This window comes from Amblyraja radiata, chromosome 9 (genome assembly GCF_010909765.2).
Source record: "Amblyraja radiata isolate CabotCenter1 chromosome 9, sAmbRad1.1.pri, whole genome shotgun sequence".
Classification (NCBI taxonomy): domain Eukaryota; kingdom Metazoa; phylum Chordata; class Chondrichthyes; order Rajiformes; family Rajidae; genus Amblyraja; species Amblyraja radiata.
Window position 1 is genome coordinate 73,808,306 of NC_045964.1, and position 12,051 is coordinate 73,820,356.

A 12,051-nucleotide genomic window follows, 5' to 3' on the forward strand; every position below is an offset into this window, starting at 1 on the left:
AATCAGCTTTAATGTGAAATATGCTGTGGTTGTTGTCTCTGAGCTTCTAGTTGTTTTTCACTTTAATACTCCATCCCACCTCTACTCCATCCCACATGCCTGTGTCTTCCTGCACTGCTTCAACAAAGCCCAATGTAACAATCACACGGGCTGGCACAGTGGCGCGGCAGTAGAGTTGGACTTGGGCAATAGGGGGCGCCGTCCTGTATGATATGGCTGCCCAGCCAGCAGCTGTCCGTTTTTTCATCTCTTTTTTTAATTTTTAGTTAGTTAAAGTGTTTTTGTTCTGGAGTTCTAGCCTTTTTTATGGGGGGGGTGGGGGGGAGGAAGGGGGAAACTACTTTTCAGGGTCCCTACCTGGTCGGAGAGGCAGCTTTTCTCCGGGCTGCACCGTCGACCCGTCCTCGCGGCCTACCAGCGGGGCCTGGAGCGGTGTTTTCCTGTCGGGGACCGCCCAGAACCTCGGCTTCGGCGGCGGCACAGCGCTGGAGCGCTATCGCGGAGCGGGCGATGCCTTGCCCGGGTCGCCGTGCTGGAGCTCCGGTGAGCTGAGACCGCCGATGAAACATCGCGGAGCTGCGGGTCCGTGGAGCGACCGGCTGCGGGCGGCGGCGCTGACTTTAACATCGGGAGCCTGGGATCTCTTGCTGAGATCGCCAGTTGTGGAGCTCCATCCGGCGCGGCCTTGTTGGCTTCGGAAGCCGATAGGTCTCAAGTAAGGAAGCGGCCGTTCCAGGTGTCCCTGGAATCCTAGGAGCTGTGAAGATTCTCCCGTCGCCGGAGCATCATCACCCGGCGAGAACGGCCTGGAACATCGGGCCTCCGTAGCGGTGACTGCGGAGGCCTCAATAGGCCCGACTATGGGTGGACATGGGGATGGGACTGGACTTAGTGCCTTCCCTCATAATGGAAACCATTGTGGGGGGATGTTTTTTATGTTAAAGTTCTTTATTATTGTCATGTTTGTATAATTTTTTTATGTGGTGTAGTGAAATGCATGTTGCCAATGCAGCACATAAAAACAGAATACAAACATGACAATTGGTGTAGGTGACTAATAAAGAAACCTTTGAAACTTTTGAGTTGCTGCCTTCCATGACTAAAACCTGAGTTTGATCCTGACTACAGTTGCTTCGATACAGAGTTTCTAAATTCTCCCTGTGGCCCACGTGGGTTTCTCCAGGTGCTCCAGTTTCCTCCCACTCTCCAAAGAAGTACAGGGTTGTTGGTTAATTGGCTTTGGTAAAATTAAAACTTGTTCCTAGTATGTAGGATAGTGCTAGTGGACAGAGTGGTTACTGTTGGACAAAAGGGCCTGTTTCCACACTGTATCTCTAAACTAACCTCTTCCAGTTAGGCAGGTACTGCCTTCAGGTCTCCATATCAAATTAACCAGTTTTAGTTGGTTATATAAGAATAAACCAGTTTGGCTGTGAAGGTAGAGAATGAATGAACTGCAAATACTGGTTCATAAACAAATACATAATGGGTGGAGTAACTCGGCGGGTCAGGTAGCATCTCCAGAGAACAACATTGGCTGACGTTTAAGGCAGAGCTTCTCCAGACTGATTGTGGTCATGGGAGGGGGAGGGGAGAAAGCTGAAAGAGGAGGGGCTGGACAAAGCCTGGTGAGTGATAGGTGGACACAGGTGAGTGGAGTTTTGGATTGGAAGATAGTTGGTCAAAGGGCAGAGATGAAAACACAAAAGGTATGAGATAAGAATAGAATTGTTGTGAATTGTGAAGTCGGAGGTAGGAATGGAGGGGGAGTGGAGGGAAGGGAGAACTAGATGCGCGTCCAGCTGTGGTACTGGGAAGATTGGGGGGGGGGGGAGGGGAGAGAGAGGGGATTGGGGGGAAAAAGGCTTGTTTGCAGATTAGTTACCTAACATTGGAAAATTCAATGTTCATACCACTGGGTTGTAAGCTAACCAAGCAGAATTTGAGGTGCTGTTCCTCCACTTGCATCTGGCCTCACTGTGGCAATGGAGGAGGCCCAGGTCAGTATGGGAAATGGAGTTGAAATGGTTTAGTAACCGGGAGATCCCGCAGGCCTTGGCGGACCCTTTAAAACAAACCATCTCTGATATTAAGTCAGAGACGCAATGAACTGTAGATGCTGCAATCTTGAGCAAAGCACATGTGCTGGAGGAACGTAACCGGCCAGGCAGCATCTGTGCAGGGAATAGCCGGGACGCATCTGAAGAAGGCTCTCTCCACAGAGGCTGCCAGACCCTCTGAGTTCCTCCAGCTCTTTATGTTCTGCTCATATGAATTTGCCCTTTCTTTCTCCAGGCACTGCCTGTTCTGTTGGACATTTCCAACATTCTCCTTTTGGTTACAGTTTTCAGCAGCCACTTTGACCTGCATTTCACAGCTCTGTTTGCCTCCCTGCCTCTGTGTGTCTCCCCCACCCCTCCCACTCGGGCGTCTCAATAAACACTGGGTCTCCGGAGCAACCCTGACGCCACTCCACCCAGTCAGAGGTATTTCCTTTGTCACAGTCATGCCTCCACACCCTCTCTGCAACGTAAAGCCAACTTGTTTTTTCACTTGGCCAGTTCTGACGAAAAAAGCCTTTGCCCTGAAATATTAATTGGTTTGTTTCGCCCACACACATGCTGTCTGATCTGCGAGGTATGTCCAGCGTCATCCATTTAGACATTTGACATTTGAACGTGTTAGTTGCTTGACGCTCAGTGAAGTTCTGCTCCCAACATTTATCAATTGCATTTTGGAATTTTATTGTAGAGGATGAGAAGTGTGAGGGAGCCGGAGGAAACACATGCAGAGACAAAGTCAATGTGCAAACTCTACAGAACTCAGACTACCTGAGCTGTGAGGCTGCACATCTTTGTAGCATGGGAGGAAACCTGAGCGCCTGGAGAAAACCCCACGTCGTCATGTAGATAATGTACAAACTTTGTGTAGACCAGCCCCCTTGGGCAGGATCGAACCCAGATCTCTGGCACTGTGAGGCAGAAGCTCTACCTCTGTGCCACTCTGACACTCTTTTGTTGATTCATACCAAATGTAAATAATCTTCTTCTTGCGTATGGCGTGCACAGCCTAAAGTTGTAGGTCACCTTGTTCTATTTGATTGTGCACGTCAGGTTGATTGCATTAGTCGAACAGGGTGGACCACGTGAAGGTTGCAATCTCCCACCCCAATGTAAATAATTCACTGTTCCTAATTCAGATTGTTAACAGCACATCTTGTGGCCTGGACCTCAGTCACACCCATCCTTCAATGGGGTCAACCTCTTCCCTTTCAGTTGCTGAGGTGACTGATCAAAATCATCCAAACTCCAATCTCTCCTCCCGACTGGTCAACTGTTATCAGCAAGTGTTCATCTTACTGGTATAAATGATACCAGCCACATCGTTGTCACTGGGTCTAACTAGGCCTCATCCCGAACTAGTCTGAATAAGGGTCTTGACCCGAAATGTTACCCATTCCTTCTCTCCACAGATGCTGCCTGTCCCACTGAGTTACTCCAGCTTGTTGTGTGTCTCCCCACAGATGCTGCCTGTCCCGTTGAGCATCTACAGCATTTTCTGTTTTTATCCTGGAATCCCAGCATCTGCAGTTTCAAACTTATTTTATCTTTGCTTGTCGGGTGAATGAGTTAGGGGCATATATGCTTATCTGACTAAGTTGAACTCTACAATCTGCTGTTTAAGAAGGAACTGCAGATGCTGGAAAATCGACCCCAAAAATATGGTTAAAAATGATAATATAAAGGTATTCTACATTAAATGACCAAAGTTGCCTGGTTGCACATAATTACAAGCAATTTTTTCAAATTATCTGTTGTTAAATTATGCCGCCTCTCAGACAGAATATGCTTCAGTTGTGAAAAACTTATTTCTACCTCAGCTGAGGTCACTGGTGCATACCCAAAACAAGCTACAGACTCTATATTCATGTCGATATCTTGTGCATTACAACTACCTTTGAGAACCTTAGCTATGTTTGTATTTCTTCAAGATCTTTGTTAGCTAAAATCACTCTCTCACATTTTCCTTGTATATCTTTACCTACATCGTCAGGAATTATACGGATATCGTCAGTTACTTTGTTGAAAACCTGCAAGTTATTCACTAATGTTTTGCCACATTTCTCAAGGGAAGTGATAGCGTGGGAAGTTTGCAAAATTGTAAGCAATAAACACAAGATCGCGGTGGAGGAACTTTCTCTGCATGATTTCACTGACGATCCTGACTGCAGCAGATTCTTCTTCAAAACAGTTGACAAATTATTTTATGTTTTCGAAATTTGCAGCATAGTAGAGTACAGAAGAGAGCCATGTACCCCCACCTAGTCAAAACGGGCTGAGGAGGTAGTGGAATCTCGGGTGCCATTTCCTTGAACAACTGCACACGTGAAGGTGCTTTAAGGAAGATTTTTTTGACATCGGAAACTAGGCGATCGACATTTGGAAACAAACTACGTATGTGCTCGGCAATTCTATGGAGTCCGTGAGCTAAGCATGTCAAATGCAACATTTTGGGGGAATAAAACTTTAAGAGCACGAGCAGCTTTTTTCATGTTCGGAGCTGCATCAGTCACAAACAGAAGAACATTCTCGTGTTTTATACCTTCTGGACAAAGTGCAGCAAGTGAAGATGTAAACAACTGAGCAATAGTTGAGCTGTTTGACTTCTCCAATACTTCCGATGTCGACAAATACTCCTTTGATGGTTGACCTGCCTCCAGTGTACCGATGACCACATTGGTGACATATCTCCCCACAGCATCGGTTGTCTCATCTATTGAGATCCATATTATGTTGCGTGCAACTTCAACTCTAATTTTCTGCACGACAATGTTGAAGTTGATGTCAACATAATTTTTCCGTAATTATGACTCGCTTGGTATATGTTCCTCTGTGTATTTCTCTAAAAAAAATTGCGACTGGAGCCAGCAGTAAATGTAGTGAGGAGACAAGCTTGGGTATTTCGCTTGTGTAGTCTACACCCCAGCGGTATCAACATTAACTTCTCTAATTTTAGATAGCCCTTGTCTTCTCCCTCCTCCCCCTCACCCTTTCCAGCTCTCCTTCTAGTCCTACTGTCTCTGCCTCTTCCTTTCTTTTTCCCAACTCCCCCCCCCCCCACATCAGTCTGAAGAAGGTGCTCGACCAGACACGTTGCCCATTCCTTCTCTCGATAGATGCTGCCTCACCTGCTGAGTTTCTCCAGCATTTTTGTCTACCTACGATTTTTCCAGCATCTGCAGTTCATTCTTAAATAGATCTTGGAGAAGGCTGAACCAGCGGGCAGCGGCATGAACGAATGAATGACCGACGGTGGCAATGTTCTTGTAAGTTATACTATGTTAACACGTTAATAATAACATTAATATTAATGTGTTAACGTAGAAAATGTCATTGAAATTGACGGCGGCAGCGACCCGACTTCGGAGGTTCGACCGTGGGCCCAGTAGACGACATCGTCGGGAGCTCACAGGTCACAGGTTGGTGACCTGTTTTTCTGGAGCTCCTGTGGCAACAGCTTCTTCCGCTGGACTGGAGGGCAGCAGCTTCGACCACCCCGGGCCGCGGAGATTGAACCGGCCCGTTCGCGAAGCACGGTTGAGCCGCGGGACTAAAGCACCATCACCCGGTGGGGGTCACAACATCGGAGGCCTGGATCGCCTCGGCGCAGAGGGAGAACAAGGGGGAAGAGACAAAGACTTAAGATTTTTGCCTTCCATCACAGTCAGGAGGTGTCTGGTGAACTCACTGTGGTGGATGTTAAATTTGTATTTATTGGGTGTTTTGTTACTTTATTATATGTATGACTGCGAGGCAACAAAATTTCGAATGACAATAAAGTTTCCAAGATCCAAGAAATCACGGTACAACTAGAGAAAATAGCACGACCTTTGAGCAAAACGGCAAAAAAAGGCTGATTTAGGCACTCGATCGTAAAAAAGGCATTATCCTGGTGAAATCACCAAAAAAGGCATGAAAGGCACTTATGGCATGTATGGCAAAATCCTGGCTCTAGTCATGAGTGATGATGGGAGGGGGATGAGAACTAGTGGACTGGATCATCCCACTGCCTCCAACAAGGATCATCCCACTCGCTCCTTATAATCCCATCCCACAAGACTTACTTCCTTCACGTGTGGTCACCTGCTGCAGGCTGACAACCTTTGAGAAGTTGTGTCTGTCCAAAACCTTTTGTTCTTAAGAATCTTTGAAAGTGAGAGACAAATAACATCATTCAAATGCGTTCAAATAATCAAACAACTAGGGAGTGAATTCTTGGTTTTAGTCTCTATTTCATATCTAAAGTAAACTCTTTAAAGGCATTTCCCGCCCTGTTAAAAATCTGAATAGATGAATGTAAATAATTTTGGTTATAAATTCGCTCTCTTTTGATAAATAAGAGGGATTGGTGTAGATTTACAATACAGAATAAAACCAGCAGAGCCAAGCTTCTTTAAAAATGATTTTAGCAACAAGGTTATGGCTGCCACAGAAACTTTGTTGATGTCCAAAGTAGTATGAACAGGAAAATAGCAGTTTGGCAATATATCTGTGTCACCCTCTATTTGCGCAGGGATTGCTGTTTCTAAAGCAGGTTTTGAGAACTAAGTAATCTTCTCAGAGTCTGACCAGGTTTATATATTGTCATAAGTGATAGCGCAGAATGAGGCCATTCGGCACATCATGTCTACCCCACCATTCTATCATGGCTGATCTACCTCTCCCTCCTAACCCCATTCTCCTGCCTTCTCCCCATAACCCCTGACACCTGTACTAATCAAGAATCTATCATTCTCGGCCTTAAAAATATTAATTGACGGCCTCCACAGCCTTCTGAGGCAAATATTTCCACAGATTCACTACCCACTGACTAAAGAAATTCCTCCTCATCTCCTTAAAGGAACGTCCTTTAATCCTGAGGCTATGACCTCTAGCCCTGGACTATCCACTAGAAGAAACATCCTCTCCACATCCACTCTATTCAAGCCTTCACTATTCTAAAAGTTTCAATGAGGTCCCCCCTCATCCTTCTAAACTCCAGCGAGTTCAGACCCAGTGCCGTCAAATGTAAGTCGTCTGGTAACCTACACATTCCTGCGACCATTCTTGTAAGCCTCCTCTGGACCCTCTCCAGAGCCAGCACATCCTTTCTCAGATATGGTGCCCAAAATTAGTTTCAAGGTCAGTTTATTGTCACTTGTACCAATTAAGGTACAGTGACGTTTGAGTTACCATACAGACATACCAAGTGAAAAGCAACAAGACACACAGCCACATAAAAGTTAACATCACAGTGAGGAATGTGGAATCCACTGTGATGGAAAGTTCAATCTTCTTCCTCTTGTTCTCCTGCGGTCGGGGAAGTCAAACCATCTGCAGTCGGGGCGAACAAAGTCCCCGCAGCACAAGATATTGCTCACAATACTCCAAATGCAGCCTGACCAGCTCCTTATTGAGCCTCAGCATTACATCCCTGTTTTTGTATTCATTGTGAAGATTTTAAATTATTGTCGATGTTGAAGGCACAAAGAATCTTCATTGCACCAACCCACACAACCAACCATTATGGCTAAAAATATTGAACTGTAATATTATGGGACCAACTACTGTATGAAGGATTTGATTATCATAGGAAGTCCAGAACCAATCAAGCTTTCAAGTTATTAAGTTCTTTTTTAGAAAAAGGATGTGATTAGTTTGTTAATGGTACGCTTTGCCACATGGATAAATTATTTGATACGTGATTCTTGATGCACTGCTTATGTCATTCCTTCAATAAATGGAGTGAGCCACCATTGAGTTGAGAACATCAATACAATGGAATGGGAAAACAGTGCAAAAGGTGGGAACTCTAAAACCATCGAGAACGCAAGTTATAGGTGGATGACTTGAATTTGAATCTGTGTCTGGTGTCCTATGGCGATTGGTGTTCTGATTAAGTTGGGGCTAAAATCTGCAACACTTCTCATGTTAATGGAAAATGAAGCTATGATTTTGTGCAGGGAATGCTGGTGCAGGATTCCCAAAAAGTTAAATTGTAGGTCGAATCAGTAGTAAAGAAAGCAAACTCAATGCTTGCGTTTATTTCGAGAGGGCTTGTATACAAAAACAAGGTCGTAATGCTAAGGCTCTACAAGGCGCTGGTCAGGCAGCATTTGGAATATTGTGAGCAATTTTGGGCACCATATCTGAGGAAGGATGTGCTGGCTCTGGCGAGGGTCCAAAGGAGGTTTACAAGAATGACCCCAGGAATGAGTGGGTTGACCTATGATGAACGTTTGTCGACACTGGGCCTGTACTCACCGGAGTTTAGAAGGATGAGGGAGGGGACCTAATTGAAACATACAGAATAGTGAAATGCTTGGATAGAGTGGATGTGGAGAGGATGTTTCCACGAGTGGGAGAGTCTAGGACTAGAGGTTATAGCCTCAGAATTAAAGGACGTTCTTTTAGAAAGGAGATGAGGAGGAATTTCTTTAGTCGGAGGGTGGTGAATCTGTGGAATTCTTTGCCGCAGAAGGCTGCGGAGGCCAAGTCAGTGGATATTTTTAAGGCAGAGATAAATAGATTCTTGATCATTTTGGGCATCAGTGGTTATGGGGAGAGGCAGGTGAATGGGGTTTGGAGGGAGAGATAGATCAGCAATGATTGAATGGCGGAGCAGACTTGATGGGCCGAATGGCCTAATTCTGCTCCTATCACTTATGATTGTATGATCTGAGCTCATCTTCACACGGATGCCACTGTAACCGCCCAGCCTGTTTCTTTTCAACTGTAGAAGACCCGATCATCTTCTGGCATTTCACTTATTTTGCTAAGTCCCTTTAATGTGGCGATGTTTTTGTAGATTTGAATAGTGTGCAATAAATCAGTATGGAGGTGGATGCAGTCACACCAACTTGTGGGATTATATTGATGTAAAGGACAGTGCTCATACTAACCACAAGAATGTGCGCAAGGGTTGCTGCCACTGCACTGAGATTCCTCACGATTGTTTATTTTGACCCTAACAGAGTTCCACTTGAAGCGAAGTATTTCACTCGCTCAGTGTTTTAAAATCTGTCCCGTGGAATAGGTCAAGGAACTGATACAGAAAGAAAGTTGCAACAAATGTATCCTTGGCCCGGCTGCATGGCGTTGCCTGAATGCGCATGTCTGAATGCCTTTTATCAGCTTAGGGGTGGCACATTGGCACAGTTGGTAGCAGCTGCTGCCTCACTGCATCGTGTTCGATCTTGACCTTGGGTGCTGTCTGTGTGGAGTCTGCACGTTCTCCCTGTGAGCATCTGGCTGCCATCGTATATCGCTACAAGGTGCAGGTTTGTAGGTCAATGTAAATGCCCCTGGTGTGCAGGGAGTAGATGAGAAAGTACAATAACATACTGTACTTCAAGCAATAACACCAGAACTATTGTGAATGGGTGATGGATGGGCTGAAGGACTTGTTTCCATGCTGTATGTCTGAAACTAAAACTATCCCTTGAAGCCACTATCTACTTATTATAAGAAGCCAAAGGACTAGTAGGGAAATAAAGTAGGAAAAACTCCTCCTATCGCCATTTTTCTAAGCTAATTGCAGGGTGATTGAGCCATTAGGTTTGCTCAGGCATAAGAGGCGGATTTTTCTTCTTGTAAAGTGCAGAAGGAAAGCCTTTCATCCCATGCCACAGGTGTCATAATTTGCAAAGCCACACAAACTCCAGTCACATGACTCTTGGAGAGGGGGGGTGGGTGGATCTATGGGAATGATTTAACTACTCCATCAGGTGCAGGCAGCGGAGATTAGTTTAATATGGCATCGTGTTCAGCACGGACATTGTGTGTTGAAGGGCCTGTTGCTGTGCTGTATTGTTCTATGTCCTTTGTTCCCACTCCTTGACAATTTAGAGACAATCTTCAAAATAACTCTTGAGTATCCTTTGGAATATGAAAGAAGCCACTTTGAACACCATTCATACCAGTGGTATGAATATTGCTCTTTAACTTCAAGTAACCCCGGCATTCGCCCTCTCTCTCTCTCACTCCCCCACCCAAGTCACACCAGCTTCTCGTTTTCACCCAACATACAACCCAAAATGGCCTGTTTCCTTTATCATCATTGGTCAATATTGGTTGTTTTAAAGTGCTTAACAAATAAAGTTGGATTGGATTGGATCATTACTTTTTAAAATATCTTTCATTCATTGTTCTTTATCTCTCTGTATCATTGTCTATATCTCTTGCTTCCCCTATCCCTAACTAGTCTGAAGAAGGGTCTCGACCTGAAACGCCACCCATTCCTTCTCTCCAGAGATGCTGCCTGTCCCGCTGAGTTACTCCAGCATTTTGTATCTATCTTCGGTTTAAACCAGCATCTGCCGTTCCTTCCGACACCATTCATACTCTGTCGCCTTTGCCTCCAAGGGCAGTTTTTGAAGTGAAGTTTCTGAACGAGCTGCGTCGTTCAAAGAGTTTCTTCCTGATCCCAGGGATTGGGTTAACATATGAGAAATTGAAGGAGCTGGGCCTATACTCGCTGGAGTTTACAAGGATGAGAGTGGACCTCATTGAAACTTACCGAATAGTGAAAGGTCTGGATAGAGTGATCGGGGAGGATGTTTCTACTAGTGGGAGAGTCTAGGACAGGAGGCCATAGCATCAGAATAAAAGGATGTACCTTTAGCAAGGAGATGAGAAGGAATCTCTTTGGTCAGAAGGTGTTGAATCTGTGGAATTAATTGCTACATGGAATTCATGGATATTTTCAAGGTGGGAATTGACAGATTTCTTGATTAGTAAGGATGTCAGGGGTTATGGAGTGAAGGCAGGAGAATGGGGTTGAGAGGGAAAGATAGATCAGCCATGATTGAATGAGGGAGTAGACTTGATGGGCCAAATGGTCTTATTCTGCTCCTAGAATCTATGAACTATGAACTTATTCCTTTACTTTGCAAGTATACTTTGAAACCGGAAGTTGCTATCTGGTTTGCTGTGAAATGTGGTTGCACCAATTGGCTCGCGTCATTTTTATCACACAAGCCAGGCATTATTCTCAGTCGCCCAGCAATCCATTCACCTCCATTGACTCTGCTGCTTTAGACCCTGCTTTCTCTTTAGTTGAGTTTAGAGACACAGCACAGAAAGATGACCCCTCGCCCTCCGAGTCCTCACCCACCAGCAAACCCCATACGTTCTACCGCACTGTTCTACACACGAGGGATAATTGACAATCCTCACCAAAGCCAATTAACCTACAAACCTGTACGTGTTCAATATGTGGAAGGAAACCGGAGCACCCGGGGAAAACCAACAAGGGTACGGGGAGAACGTACAAACTCAGTACTGACAGCACCCGTTGTCAGGATTGAACCCAGGACCCTGGCGATGTAAGGCAACAACTCTACCGCCTGTGCCACCGTGCCGCCCCCTTCTCTCTGGTTATTAATTCTGTAACCCTGCATGATTTCTACCCCTCATCTTGACATCTACTGAAACCTTCTTCCTTTTCTTTAAACAATTATATTTCTTTAAAAATACATGAGTGGCTTTGCCGTTTCCTTCACCTATCTTGTGGTTTGAAGTCTGAAGATGTGTCTCGATCTAAAATGTCACCCATTCCTTCTCATGCAGAGATGCTGCCTGTCCTGCTGAGTTACTCCAGCATTTTGTGTCTATCTCGGTTTAAACCAGCATCTGCAGTTCCTTCCTTCTTATACTTTTTCACATTGGTTCTAATTTTTACATTCACAATGATGAATTTGGGTTCAGTGCCTTGGGTGCAATGCCACATGTGTTTCAGAGTGTGTTGAGCAAAATGGCACGAGCAGCCAAAGCTGTATTTGTTCTGCCAGGGACATCCTGCACATAATCTGTTTACGTGGGTCGTTGCTGTGACTTGTGATCGATCCATCAAACCTTAGAATAATTTAAAAATCAAAATCCAGAACGTTAATCAAACATAATTGAGGGATAGATTATGATCACCTGGATGGATTTTCTACTGCTTACTAATTGGTGACTGCAAGACACCGTTCTCTTCTAAGGAGAGAGATTTACCAAGTGTCTCCTTTGT

The 12,051-nt window shown here is 45.0% G+C and overlaps 1 protein-coding gene across 3 annotated transcripts in view; it reads left to right on the top strand.

Moving 5' to 3' along the window:
- Window positions 1–12,051, top strand: part of itpk1 (inositol-tetrakisphosphate 1-kinase) — a 213,062-nt gene that overhangs the window by 179,696 nt on the left and 21,315 nt on the right. The window lies entirely within an intron of this gene.